The sequence below is a fragment of the Vicugna pacos genome, chromosome 2, assembly GCF_048564905.1.
Source record: "Vicugna pacos chromosome 2, VicPac4, whole genome shotgun sequence".
Classification (NCBI taxonomy): domain Eukaryota; kingdom Metazoa; phylum Chordata; class Mammalia; order Artiodactyla; family Camelidae; genus Vicugna; species Vicugna pacos.
The window spans coordinates 4,553,887-4,568,802 of NC_132988.1; the positions used below are offsets into that span (position 1 = coordinate 4,553,887).

The window sequence follows — 14,916 nt, forward strand, 5'->3', positions numbered from 1 at the left end:
ATTATTAATGGAGTGTGTGCTGCATACCGCCAGATTTGGAAATATTATTTTGTCAAGACATGCTCAGGCTTCCTGACACCGAATACCTCCACAACGAAGCCAGACCACACTTGGCCCATGTCTACCCGGGACTCAGGGGCATTCGAGGTTGCCAGTTTCTCTGAAGATACTGACGGGGCTGTTTTCTTGCCTTCTTCATCCAGGGCTCCTTTCCAAGTGGCTGGGTCCGGATCATGTTCTTACTTGACTTGGTTTGGACAGAATTCCTGACCTGCTTCTACCCCACCTCTTACCTTCTTATTCTGTGCTATTTAAACCCCACCCTTCAGCCTGCCCCCACTGCATTCCCTGCGTCCAACTTGCCCTCTCACCCACTTTTTTGTCCTAACCATCCTACTACACCCCCTGCCACCACTCCGTTACAGGATGGCTAGGATGGCCAGACAGGATTGAGAGAGGGAAGGTCATATCGCAGGACAGCTCATAGCAAAGCCAGGGCCAATGGAAGGACATTGGCTTTGACTCCAGGGAAATACAGAGCCACGGGAGGATTTTCAGTGGGCACGGTCTACAAAGGATTGAAAAGGATCACTCTCGTTGTTTTAGGGACAGACTGAGAGGCGGGGGTAGGGGGTTTAGAACAGGAAAACCATCTTCGGATCATCAGAATAATTCCGATTGAGATGATGGTGGCTTGACACAGGGTGGTCCCAGTAGAGATGATGCAGCTGTGGTAGCTACGGTGTCATCTGCTCAGAATGCATCTTCATATCCCCTCTAATAACAGTGTCCAGGTTTTGAGTATGGCCATGTCTGACCTACGCACAGACGGAGAAGCAGTGACTGAGCGAAGACTGGCCAATCAGAGAGCCCCACGCTCCGGCCAGAGTGATCCGCTCACAAGTGGTCACAGACCTGAGCTTGCCGCTCTGGGGACTTCATGAGACTCTTCTATTAAAGCCAGCAGAGACTCTTCTAGGGCTTTTGTCTTTGGGGCAACGTTTAGAAGGATGAATAACTGTAGCAACGAGCAACCCTCTTCCTTGGCAACCTTGGAAAAGGCTAATTGCATGAAGTTCAGTTGAGACCAACTCAAAAGCTGAGACAAGTAGGTCCAGGCATAGGTAGAAGCCTTGTTAATGCAATTATTTCTTTGATCACATTAGCTATTTCAACACCCTTCCCATCCATAAAAGGAAACAAATTCCTTTTTCCTCTCTTAGGCTAGTTAACAAAGCACCTCTGTAATACGCAGCGTAAGAGCTTCCATGAATACCTGCTGAAAGGCTAGAGTCTCAGAAAAAACTCAATCTGGGGACCGGGCTGTCACCAGAATCCAGTCTTTTACCCTTCACCTGTGCCTCTCTCTGGATGCTGGTTTCCAGACCATTTTCTTCTGCATCGTTGGCAAGGTGGCTACCGCCCAGCTCCCCGGGTTGCCTTTTCATAAGTTCTACCTCTATTTTTGAACTTGGCTCTGTCTCTATTCTTGAACCAGGTTCTCTCTCTCTCTCTCTCTCTCTCTCTCTCTCTCTCAAATATATATATTTGAATCCGGAAATTCAGAGATTAAAAGGCAGTTTTACTCTCTGCCTTTTATGCTCTGTACTTCCAAGTTCAAAATCTCTAAGGAAGGATTCTCATTGACTCACCCTGTGTCATGTAATAAATCAAGGGATTGTACCTAGGGTTTTGAAATCCTATTGTTGGTTTGACTTGACCTGGAAGATACCCCTGAACCAATAAATGAGGCCAGTGGGGCAAACTCATGTAAGAAAAACAGCCTTGCTCATGGAAACCACAAAGTTAGAGGAGGGAGAGGATTAATTCCAAGAACAATAGAAGCACTATTCCCAGAAGAAGGGCAGCATAGCCGTAGGTGTTTCTTACTGAAGGATAATGTTTTAAATATGCTGAATTGGAGGCGCCATGGAGGACCAACAGGAGGCCAAGGAAATGTGGACGGTTAGCCTTATTATTCAAGTCGACAGAGACAATTTAGCATGCAATTGATGCTGATGAAACAGGTCATCTCAGACTGCACTTCAAATTTAAACTGAACACTGTGATTTCACCCCAAGATTACCTAGGGCTCTGGTTTCCAACACAATTCTGCGCAGTTTAAAATGGCAATGTGCTACAGGAGAGTGGACACTGTGAAGTAAGAGCGGAGAGAGGCCTGTGAAGCACAAGGAGGCAAGACCTTAAGAGCAAAAACTCCTGAACTGTTTCTCCCCTGTTGGGCAGGAGACAAGGCCATGAGCTAGCAGAGCCTCAGGACCCCAAGATTTCTGGTCTGAGCAGCTTGAAAGATGGGGCTGCCATTGACCAAGAGCAGGAAGATGACGAGCTGGGGTGAGTTTGCATTTTCTCCCGGACACTTACACGTAGAAGTCAAGCAAGCTATGAGGCACATGGGGCTGGATTTCAGAAGAGCAACGGGGCACTCCAGCACTGAGGGGCCGGGGATGCAGTGAGGAGCCATCCAAGCCAACTGAAGAAGCCTTCAGAGTGCAGCTGGAGAACCAGAAGGATGTGACGTTCTGGAAGCCATGTCAAGGACAAACGCCAAAGAGACGGGGAAATCACGGTGACAGGTGCTAATATAGGGTCACAGAAATAACGACAAAGAATTAGCCACTGGATTTAGCCATGCGGCTGCCATCAGTGATTTGGGCAGTTTTCACCACGTGAGGGGAGCACCAGGCAGGAGTTCCTCTTGAGCCGTGTTTATCAGCAGGAGAGACGGAGGTTAAGTGGGATTCTGTCCTGGAAACTAAAGGATACATAAGACATAGCATCTTAGGACTCTGATTCCATGTGTTCATAATGTCTCATAAGCCACAGCCCTTCTCCCAGGCACAGGGACACCCCTTGAGGGAGATCAGCAGGGGACTGGGTGAATATTTGACCAACTGGACACTGTCTGTGCTCTTTTAGTTTTAAGAGAAACTGAGCATTCAATCAAGCTTCTGTGTAAATGAGCAGACCACACTAAGCTTTACCTCAAAGCTAATGTTTTTCCTTCTCACGAGCAGGTGGGAAGAAAGGCCAAATCAACTACAGACAAAACTAAAGCAACTCCATGCTCCCCTGATACTGGAGTTGTTGCCTGTGTCAAGTTTTGGACCCTAACTGGGTTAAAGTTTCACTATCACTTTTGCAGCTTCATTGAGGTATAAATGAAATTGTACATATTTAAAGTGTACAATGTGTGAAATGATCTCTACAACCAAGCTGATTAACTCATCCATCACCTCACACAGTTACCTTTCTGTATGGGATGAGAATGATTAAGATCTACTCATTGAGCAAATTTCAAGTATACAGTATTATTAAGGGTCATCATGACACCGTACATTAGATCCCCAGAACTTACTCATCTTATAACTGGAAGTTTAACCAGCACTGTCTCCTCATGTCTCCCACCCCCGGCCCCCGGCAACCACCATTCTACTCTCTGCTTCTATGATTTAGACTTTTTTGGATTCCACGTGTAAGTGACAACGTGCCACTTACCACTTTGCATAATGTTCCCCAGGTTCCTCCATGTTGTGTCGAGCTGCAAGAGTTCTTTCTTTTTTATGGATTAATAATATTCTGTCATAATCTATATACAGTAACATTCCATTCTGTGTCACATTTGTTTTTCGTTCATCTGTCGACAGACACTTAGATTGTGTCCCTCTCTTGGCTTTGCTTCAGTGAACATGGGGGTGCAGACATCTCTTTGAGATACTGATTTCATTTCCTTTGGATATATTCCCAGACGTGGGATTACTAGAGTCACTATACATTTTCATTAATAAACTTCCCATATGAGATCCATAGCTTAGTGTTGACAGTTCCTTTCAAACATATCTGGTCTTTTTCTTGTGATGACGTGCAAATGGAAAACTCTCTTTCTATTGGTTTTGGTCCTCAAAACTGAATGACACCCAGCTGAGATCCTAGAGGGAGAAATCCACGTTAAGTTTGAAAATGAGACATCCACCTGAAAGTAAAAAGATAAATGGGAACAGAGTCAGATTAGGAGGATTCAGAAGTCAGAAAGAAGACAAGCAGAGCCATAGTTAATTGGCAGTGGACAGAGCAGGCTTAGAGAATATTTGTACACACACATCAAGGTGTATAGATATTTTACAGTTTTTTACCTGCTTCAGATACTTACTTGGATGCACATCATTTCAGGTCTATTGAAGAGGTCAGAATAAGGCACAGATCTCATAATGTTTTGGAAGGTGCATTAAGAATTAATAACCCAAGCAGTGAAATCAGTGAGATTTTGGCTTGAGAACCAGCACTACCACCGATGAGCTGTGTGAATCTGAGAGGGACACTCTGTGAACCCTGCTCTGTGTTCTCATCCATAAAACTGAAATAATAATAGCATGTATCTTACCACGTTGTTCTAAGAATTGAACGTGATAATGCAGATAAGGGTCTTCCCGCAGTCCCTGCCTAGAGTAAGCACTCAGTAATTGTTAGTTGTCATTCGTGGTATCATACACCACCCTGAAAACTTCCTTTTAAAGCCCCATTAGTGACTTTCTCTCCTCACTTCTCTCTGCACCCACTGAGGACCCCTGCCAGCTGTCATCAGCAACAGGCTCAGCACATCAGCACCTCCATGACCTTGCCCCTCTGTCCTTCCACTCCCAGTGTCACATTGCATCCCTCTCACCCTGTGACCCCCTTGGCTGGAGACACTGTTGAAGAACCATCACGTGGTTGGTCGTGCCAACAAGCAAGCTGAGAGGCTATGTAGGTTCGCTGGCGGGCAAGTGAAAGATGACTCAACACAACCAAGATCCTGGCTAAGACTGAACTCAAGAGATTTGACATTTTTGAAGAGAAAAATCAAGTAAAAACTTTCAATCAAATATGGCACTAGGAGAAGGTTTTGGTCTCTAAAGGTGGAGACTTAAAATGATCTGGACACCTTGTCATCTTGTTTTTAGAAAATCAATATGCATTTAAGGCAAGTCCTCTGTTCCTGACAAAATTGCAGTGACCTGTAGGCTGAAGTTCGGTGTTTGGTCTGCTCAGTCACCATGTATGGTAGAATCATGAGCTCGATCTCTAAGAAGACTGACTGCCTTTCCTTTTTATTATTATTATCATTATTACATTATTATTGATTGATGTGTTTCTTTGTTTTGGTTTTGGTTGTTGGCTTGTTTTGTTTTGAGGACTGCGTGCAGGTGATGAGGCACGGGGGCAGAAGCAGCTTTACTGGAAGGTTGAGCATGAGCAGAACCCCTTCAGGACCCAGAGGGCACACAGTGAGGAGAGAGTCCTCCGAGCTTCTTCAGGACCCCACCGGGCTCCACGCCTCAGAGAGCTGCAGCCACGGAAACTCGGGGCTAGTGCAGCTATCAGTCACAGCAACGGGAGGCCTTCTTCAGACAACTTGAATGGTGGCAGTGTTAACCTGGGGACAATGGGGCAAGGAAGAAAGACTGTGACGTTGTCCCATGGGGACCGTGAGCACCCGGAGACCTCCCTTCAGAGACTGGCAAACATAATTGCAGGACACTCGGATGCTGAGGTCTTGTAAACACACAGCAGGAGGCATTGTGATAAATGCAGGAGAGGGTGTGGAGAAAAGGACCCCCCAGCACTGTTGGTGGGAGTGTAGACTGGTGCAGCCACTGTGGAAAATGGTATGGAGACTCCGTAAAAACTAAAAACAGATTTACCCTATAAGCCAGCCATCCCACTCCTGGGCATATATACAGAGGGAACTGTAATTCAAAAAGACACCTGCACCCCAATGTTACAGTAGCTCTATTCACAATACCCAAGACATGGACGTAACCTAAATATCCAGACGACTGGATAAAGAAGTTGTGGTATATTTATACCATGGAACACTACTCATCCATAAGAAAGAATAAAATAATGCCATTTGCAGCAACACGGATGGAGCTGGAGATCATCATTCTAAGCGAAGTAAGTCAGACAGAGCAAGACAAATATCATATGATATCACCTATATGTAGAATCTAAAAAAAAATAGTACAAAGGAATTTAGGTACCAAACAGAAACAGACTCACAGACCTAGAAAACAAACTTGCAGTTACCAAAAGGGAAAGGGGGCGGATAAATTAGGAGTTTGGGATTAACAGATACACACCACTATATATACAATGAACAAGGTCCTAATGTACAGCACAGGGAACTATATTCAATATTTTATAATAACTTGTAATGAAAAAGGTCATATGCACGTATAACTGAACCACTATGCTGCACACCAGAAACTAACACAACATTGTAAATCAACTCTACATCAATGATAAATGAATAATAAAAGAGGTCTAACTTAATATGCACAGACTGGTGAGGATTTTTCAGCCTCCTTATATTGCAAATTAAAAACATGGGGTACAAACTCTTTCAGTGTCTGGACCAAGATTAGCCAGGAAGGGACAGGGACTTATGCATCCATTTTTTGAGCTGTAGTAGGTTATAATGATATAGAATGAAAAAGTAAAAATTGGCTTGACTGAGAAAGTAACTGCCTGCCTCGCCGTTCATCAATCCCGAATCACAGCTGCCAGGAAATCCAGGTGTGAATGTATCAGAAAATTTATCAGCAAACAGTAGATAGCAGTGCTGCCATAAAATGTCGTAGCAGTGCTGCCATAAAATGTCGTAACAGCCCAATTCTTGGAGTGACCACTGATTTCCTACTGACAAATCTTATTGTCTGATATCACGGACTCTCAGAAGCACCTCTGTCTGAAACTATTTCAGAAGAACAAAATCCCCAGGCCTGGTCTGGAGGAGTTTAGTCACTGGCACAGCGAAGCAACCCTGCCGTACATCCACACGCAGAGCTCCAGGGAGCGGGTCCTGGACACGTACTGTGGCATCTGTCTTAACTTTGCTTCCAAGAAAACAGAACCGTGTGTTCACATCACAGACCAGCACTGATGGTGACCCCTTCACACACCACCCTACTTGTCTTGGAGCCCAGCCAAACACACCTGAACTCTACTCTTGCAAAAATCCCCAAATCACTCTCTTTCCCTTTCTTTGGCGAAACTCCCCACAGTCCTTTGATGCGCGGCCCCTGACGTGGCAGTGAGTCGGCAAGCCCGCCTCGGCTGTGTAACAGGAAGGACGAATCTGACCCCACGCTGGATCTGTTCCTGTTATGTTAACCTTTGTACTCTATCGCTTGTTAGTCACTAAAAATGATGTCACCTATAAGTTAAATTACACATAATGGCCCATCTCTGGGAACCCTGCCTCCCAGATAAGAGCGTTTAGCTAAAATACCTTTGTTGAGCTCACAGGAACCATCCTGACCAGGCTCACCTGGGAATGGCTGCAGGAAGGAAGAAGTTAGCACCTCCCCTCGAGAGTCTGGCCAGAACCAAGACTTCACCCCTCCCCTTTTAGTATAAAAGGAGCCTGAATTCTGACTTGAGGAAGATGGTTCTCTAGGACATTAGTCCCCTATCCTCTCGGTCTGCCGGCTCTCCGAATAAAGTCACCATTCCTTGCCCCAACACCTGGTCTCCCAATTTATTGGCCTGTCATGCGGTGAGCAGAACGAGTTTGGACTCGGCAGCAGCTGCTATACGGTTAGTAGCTGGTGGTCTAGGCTGGCTAGACTAGGAAAAGACCGTGTCTTGTATCTTAAATGTCTCCTTTAAGCATACTTAACTGTCTGTATTTTATCTCATTCCATAAGGAAAAGTAACAAAGTAACCTAACTGCAAACCCAAGGACATTTATAGCTTGAAAATTTCCATTATATAAACGTAGAAATTTCTTAACCAAAGAGGAAGAAAATCACTGTCTTTAAAATAAAATCAAAAAGAAAAAAATTGGTGTTCTCCCACTTTACCAAAACCCAGCCTGTGCCTCTTATAATACAACAGTGATCAAAAAGGGATGGTTTCTCCTTAGTAATACGACCCAGCAAGGCTTTGTGGCAGCGACTGCTGTATTGCTTGAGAGATCCTGAAAAGTTTGGAATACTGATCAGTTTCCAAAACCTCCTCCCCAGTTCTCATTCTTCTTTTTTTTTTTTTTTGAAGTATAGTCAGTTTACAATGTGTCAGTTTCTGGCGTACAGCATAATGTTTCAGTCATTCATATACATACATATATTTTCATACTCTTTTTGGTTCTAGGTTACTACAAGATATTGAACATGGTTCCCTGTGCTGTACAGAAGAAACTTGTTGTTTATCTGCTAGTCTTGAACTCCCAATGTAGCCCTTCCCAGCCCCTTCACCCATGGATGGACCTGGAGATCATCACTCTAAGTGAAGTAAGCCAGAAAGAGAAAGACAAATGCCGTGTGATATCACTTACATGTGGAACCCAGCCCTCCTTCTTCATCTGTGACCTGGTTTTCTATCTCATGGAGAAGCAAGAGAAAATCAGAAGGGAACATGCACAGCACCCTATCTCCCATCCCCCTGCAGCTGCACCTGCATGCACTGTCCTCTGACTTCTCTGTGCAGCCAACAAGGCCACCTCTTCTGCTTTGCACCTGCTTGGCTCATGCAAGGACACTCTCCTAGGAATTCTCTCCTTTCTTGTCCCTGGCAGTCCGCCTCCAAGGCAGCCCCCGGTGATCCTCAGCGCCTAGTATCCATGCTGTGACATGGTCCCTTCTGGAACTGGGCAACCAAGAGAATTCTGCAGAAGCCGTGGTGTGTGACTTCAGAGGCCAGGTCATAAAAGACAATGGAGCCTCCACCTTCTTGGGTTTCTCACTCTGGGGAAGTCACACGGTGTCATGAGAACACCCACGCAGTCCTAGGATGGGGCCCATGAAGAGAAACTCAAGTCTCCCGCCAGCAGCTGGGGCCAAGGTGCTCTTCCTGTGAGTAAGCCCCTAGGCCCCTGCACACCTTCAGATGCCTGGAACCACAGCCAGTGTCTTGCTGCAGCTTTGGGAGAGACTCTAAGGGAGAGCCCCACCCTAGATGCTTCGGAATTCTCAGCCCACAGAAACTGAGAGAATGAGTGTCTAGTGTTCCCTATGCCACTGTAACTGGGGATCATTTGTTACACAGCCATAGATAAGTGGTACATATTCTGTGATCACAGGACTTCTGCTGCTCCCCACTTTCCTCCAAGGAAAAGCCAGAGCCCCCTGGAGGCCTCCTAAATCCTCTCCCACTCTGTCCACTCCCTACCTTCTCTCTGACTTCATCTTCTGTCTTTCCCCTTCTCAGAGCCCCGTTCCGCCCACAAAGGCCTCCCTGCCTTCCTGAGGATGAGCCTCAGGGCCTCTGTCCTCACCATGCTCACCCCTCCCCCCAGCTTTCAGGCCTTCTCTCCATGTCTCCCTCTCCAGGAAGCCTTCCCTGATGACCCTTCCAAACAGCCGGCTCCCCCACCACCACACACACACCTGTTCCCCATGTTCCTTCCTTACTTTTCTTCCTTAATGACAGTGCTGTTTACTATACCATTATATTATGCGTGGTCTCTGCCCTTGGCAGTTGAGAGGTGAGTCGGTGCAGGGATGGCTGACTGTCCCCAACGTCTAGAACGCTGTCCAGTTTATTGTCAGATGAATGCATGACTGTCAAGGATGCAAGGATACCCAACTCATAGTACCTTTGAAGATGCCTCAAACGTAGGCCTTTGGGACCTGCACCTGCTTTATAACGCTGTCTCTGAAATTGACTGCTGGTACGTACAGTGACTATACGTGTCCTTAGAATCCGCATCTTTGCTTTGTTTCATCTTGATTTTTCTCTCTTCTTTATAAGTTCTCTATTTTTTATCCTTTATTCCCATTATTTCACTGTGTTCTCATTCTACACTGCCTTAAAGACTTCAGGAACTTAACATAAATAAATAAAAAGAAAGAAGTGAATAGGGTTAGTGTTTTCCTAAACTCAGAATGGGTGCTTAAAACGATCATTGGTTCAGTGTATCAGAGACTTGCAAATTTCTTAGGAAGAAAGATTTAATTTCTCATAAACCCTATTCTAAAAAGTCAACATAAGGTAATAGTTTTATTATTCACTGAGGGAAACTTCATTGTGAAATATGTCACATGAAAAACTAGCTTTGGATCAGGACAGGCACATTTATTTTTAACATTCTGTTCTATCATTTGTCAGTGTCACAGCATATTTTTTCTAACGTCAGGTTATTCTGGAAAATTTGTTTGCTTTCATATGATAAACTCTTCTTGAAAGTATTTGTGTTAAGTTGACATCTTCTTTTCCAAAGAACACAGGGAGAGGTCTCTTATTTTTATTTATTTTGTTCTAAACACTACAGTGAATGATGACACTAGCTAATGAACAATAGGGGTTTTTTCTTGCCTGCACACAGTTCATAATTTCTCATGATACATGGAATCCTCAAAGTTGGGAGTAGAACACATGGACAGAAGAAAACATTGTTCTAATGTCACTTCTCCTGAACTTCATCTGTAGTTTGAGTGCAATCCTAATGAAAATCTTAGAAACTTACTTTGTGAATATTGATCTTTTCAAATAAACAGCTGTTTCCTTTACTTTCTCTATTACATTCCTGTTTTCAATTTCATTGATTTCTACTTTAACCTTTTTTTCCTTCTGCTTACTGTGGATTTAATGTGCTCTTCGGTTTCCAGTGTTCTAATATGGACACTTAGATTATTGATTTCAGATACCTTTTCTAATAAATTTATTATATGCTATATATTTCCCTCCATGCACTGCTTTTGCTGCATCCCATATGTTTGATAAGCAGTATTTTGATTTTCATTTAGCTTGACATAAATCTCATTTTGAGCATCTTTCTTTGATTCATGAGTTATTTAGAGGTGTGCTGTGCAATTTCCAGTATTTGGGGATTTTTTTTTTCCAGCTATCTTTCTGTTATTGATTTCTAGTTTAATTTCTAGTGGTCTGCGAGCATGCTTTGTATGATATGTATTCTCTTAAATGTGTGAAGATGCTTTGCACAGCCTAGAACATAGCCTCTCCTGGTTAATGGTCTACGTGATCTTGGAGAGCTGCGATGTGACGCAGTGCTCTGTATGTCGTCCCCTGTGGTTGGATGAAATACACAGCTGTCAGTTAGATCCAGATGATGATGACGCTGATCAGTTCGACTATATCCTCACTGAGTTTACACCCGCTGGATCTGCCAATTACAAACTGAGGGGGTGCTGACGACTCCGGCTATAAAAGTGCATATGTATCTCTTTCTCCTTACAGGGTTACTTGGCTCTTCCCCGTGCACTTAGCCACTCTGCTGTGAGGTGCACACACAGGGTTACCATGTCTTCCTGGTGAGTTGGCCCCTTTATCATTACAGATCCCTGAACATTAATTTCCTCGTTCTGAAGTCCGCTTTGTCTGAAATGAAAATGGCTATCCTGGCTTTCTTCTGGTCAGCGTTAGCACAGTACAACTTTCTCCAATCCTTTTAATCCGTGTCTTTATAATTAAAGTGGGTTTCTTATGAACAGCATGTAATCGGGTCTTATATTTTATTCACTCTGTCAGTCTTTCTCTTTTAATTGGTGTATTTAGACAATCTGCATTAAAGAGATTATTGACAGAGGTGGGTTAATATCTACCATATACTTTTCTCCTATTTGTTGCCCTTCTTCTGTGTTTTCTTTTTTGTCTTCCTTTTTCTGCTTTCTCTGGTTTTAACTGAGCATTTATGAGATTTCGTTTTCTCTCCTCTCTTACTAGGTTAATTATACTTTTAAAAAAATGTTCTAAGAGTCACCCTAGAATTTGCAGGACACATTTACAGTTCATCTAAACCCACTTTCAAATAACACTACATCTCTTCACGGGTCAGGCAGGCTCCTTATAATGAACTGTTCCCAATTCCTCCCTCCCACCCCTTACGGCATGGCTGTCACTCATTTCGCTCACCCATAAACTATCATCTCCCAATATGTTATCAGTATTATTATTCTGAAGTTCTCTATTAGATCAATTAGGAATAAAAATAAAAGCTCTTATTTTTACTTTCATTTATACCTTTTCTCATGTTCTTCCTTTCTTCACATAGATCCAAATGTCTGACTATATCATTTTTCTTCTCTATAAAGAACTTCTTTTCACATTTCTTCCAAGGCAGGTCTATTGGTGAAAACTTCCCTCGGCTTTTGTTGCCTGAGAAAGTCTATTTCCTCTTCACCTTCAAAGGATACTTACACTGGATCCACAATTCTGCGCTGGTGGACTTTCCTTTCAACACTCTAAATATTTCATTCCATTCTTCCTTGCATGGTTTCTGAAGCAAAGTCTGATGTAATCTTATTCTTGTTCCACTGGGTAAGGTACATTTTTTCCTCCAGCTTTTTTCAACATTTTTCCTTTGTCTGATTTTCTGCAGTTTGAATATGATACACCTACATGTAGATATTTTTGTATTTATCCTGTTTGTGTTTTCTGAGCTTCCTGAGTCTCTGGTTTGGTATCAATCATCCATTCTGGAAAATTCTCAGCCATTATTAACTTCAAATATTTCTTCTCCTTTCTCTCTTTTCTTTCTGGGATTCTCATTCCTTATATTTTACTATTTTTTTGCAATTTTTTCAGAGGTTTTGAATATTGTTCTGTTTTTAAAAAATTCTGTTTTCTCTTTACATTTAAACGTAGGATGTTTCTATCAATATATCTTCCGGCTCACCGATTATTTCTCAGCTGTGAAAAGCATTCTTCATTTCTGTTGCAGTGTTTTTGTTTTCTAGCATTTCCTTTTGATTCTTAGGATTTTCGTCTCTCTGCTTAAATTACCCATCTGTTCTTGCATGCTGTAAACTTTCTCCAATAGAGCTCTCAGTATATTAATTTAAATTCCCTGTTTGATAATTCCAAAACCTGTACTGTATCGGAGTCTTGGTTCTGATACTGGCTTTATCTCTTCAGACTGTGCTTTACCTCGCCATGATGTATCCGACAATACGAGCTAAGGGGAACAGGTCTGTAGTGTGAGGTTTTGTGTTAATATGGCCAGGAGTTGGGCTGTGTTTCATGTTTGCTGTGTCAGAGGTTTTACTGTCCCCTGATGTCCTTTGTTTTGTCTTTGGGTTTTCTGAGAAACTTCTTTTTGAACAGTGTCCATGTCTTGCAATTCTCTTAGTTGCAACCCACTGCTGTTTACTGGAGCACTTTTAATATGGCCATAAGGTGCTGGGAAGGGAGAGGCATGCCCTAACCTCATGATTAAACGTCCATTTTTTGCAAGCCTGGGCCATCAGAATAGCTCTTCAGCTTCCTTCTCATTGAGTGGACAAGAGTGACCACTTCTGACATCTTCAAATGTCAGAGCAGGAAGCAGAAGTCCTTTCTCCCCTCCTGCGATGCAGGCTAGAAGAGGTCCAGGCTGCGTAGCTGCTCGCCCTCCAGGTCAGACAGCGCGCTGATACAGAAGTTCCTCCTGAGGGCCCGCCTTTGTCTCCGGAACAGAAAGTTCTGGGTGTGTTTCGGAAGGAGTGATTCCTCCCTCCACGTGCCGGCTGGGAGAGGGGAGTTTCCTCTGATCTTCACGTGGGAAGAACTTGGTGGGGCTTCTGCAGATAAAGCTCATTAAAGTGGGTTTTCTGTTTGTTTGTTTGTTTTTGTTTTTGTTTTCATGGAGAAAAGACAGTATAAAGGGGACTCATTTATTGTGACTGTTTCAAATGTACGAAAAAATTGGAACATAACCCCCAACTCTATTCCCCCCCGCCCACACAACAATCCCCCAACACAGATAAGTTTTCCCCCAAACCACAAACATCAACTTGTTCTGGTATTTTCATAAACAGTGCGGCTAAGTTCAGAGAAAGTTTAACAGGGTTCAGATTATATCCAGTATATATCATTAAAGTGTGGGTGCCCCAGGATCGGGCCCTGCTCCCCCAAGTTTGCACCTCTCAGCTTGGCCACCCTCAATCTCCGGTGACTCGCCAGCGACTGTGTGAGTGGCCCCCACCCGTCACTGGCTCCAGCGGCTTCCGCGGCTAAGTAGCTGTGTTCGTCTGTATTTACTTATTTCTTCAGTTTTCAGGGAGGTGATCTGTCCTGTGACCTCAATTTCTCTGGCAGATGTAAGAAGAACTGTTGATTTTCAGATGGTTCAGCTTTTTTCCCTGTTGTGATGACAGTAGTGACAACTTCTAAGAACTTCAAACATCAGAGCGGCAACCAGAAGTCCTAAGAATGATATTTGACATCCCTTACGGCTTTGGACCGCACAACAGGATGAGGGACACAGATCTCCCTAGCTAGACATTTCATGTCCAAGAAAACTGAGATTAGGACAGATTAATGACTTTCCCAAAGACAAAGGGCTAATGGGGGAAGTTAACTTAGATCTCCTAGAATCTGCCAGGACTCTTGCACAGCCCTTCTGCTAAGGTGTTAATGCATAGGGAACAACTTGAAAGAGAAGTTTCAGTTTCTGCAGAGGATTGTCCATATTCCAGTTGGCTCTGAAGCATGATGTGAAAAGCATCGCACTGGGATGTTCCGTAAGAAATGTGCTCCCACCCGACTCAGCTTCCAGTCCGCACTTAGACGTTAGGAAATTCACAAAGGGAATGTCAATTTCTTAATGTGAACATGGAGCAAGAACTACCCAGATGATCACTCCTTGAGATCCCTTGTGATCACAAAATGAAGCAACTTTAGGTTGTTTTAGGCTCTCTATATTTTTAAGACAGATAGTTCGTGTATGTGCGTTATCTGTGACTATGTATAGGTGGAAAGTGGAACTTGATTCTTTAAACTTTTTCTGAACTGCTAAGTTAATCCTTTCCTCTAAGTGAAAAGCCTTGTCTTCTTAACTTCTTTGAGTGACATGCTACTTTACCCTCCCACCCGCTTACGTTACATCGTAGTTCATGCATGTGACTGTAGTTAAAGCAGGACTTCTTCCAGGGCCACCCCTGTCTGCGAACAGTCCTTGGATGTTTCTTCCTTCTT

At 43.6% G+C, this 14,916-nt stretch overlaps 1 protein-coding gene and 1 long non-coding RNA gene across 5 annotated transcripts in view; one reads left to right on the top strand and one right to left on the bottom strand.

The window, feature by feature from the left end:
• Positions 1-578: 578 nt before the first annotated feature.
• Positions 579-8,617, bottom strand: LOC140700724 (uncharacterized). The gene is made up of 4 exons (XR_012079331.1): positions 8,339-8,617; positions 3,520-3,994; positions 2,386-2,776; positions 579-818 (listed from the first exon to the last, which is right to left on the bottom strand). It is a non-coding gene; the product is annotated as an uncharacterized lncRNA (long non-coding RNA).
• Positions 8,618-8,739: 122 nt separating this feature from the next.
• Positions 8,740-14,916, top strand: part of TMEM144 (transmembrane protein 144) — a 43,255-nt gene continuing 37,078 nt past the window's right edge. The window contains exons 1-2 of one of the 4 annotated variants that reach the window (XM_072974872.1): positions 8,742-8,855; positions 11,200-11,273. The gene's annotated coding sequence lies outside the window, so the exon portion shown is untranslated. Of the gene's footprint in view, positions 8,856-11,199; positions 11,274-14,916 lie in introns of all 4 variants that reach the window. The other 3 variants (XM_072974893.1, XM_072974888.1, XM_072974862.1) reach the window with 3 other exon arrangements.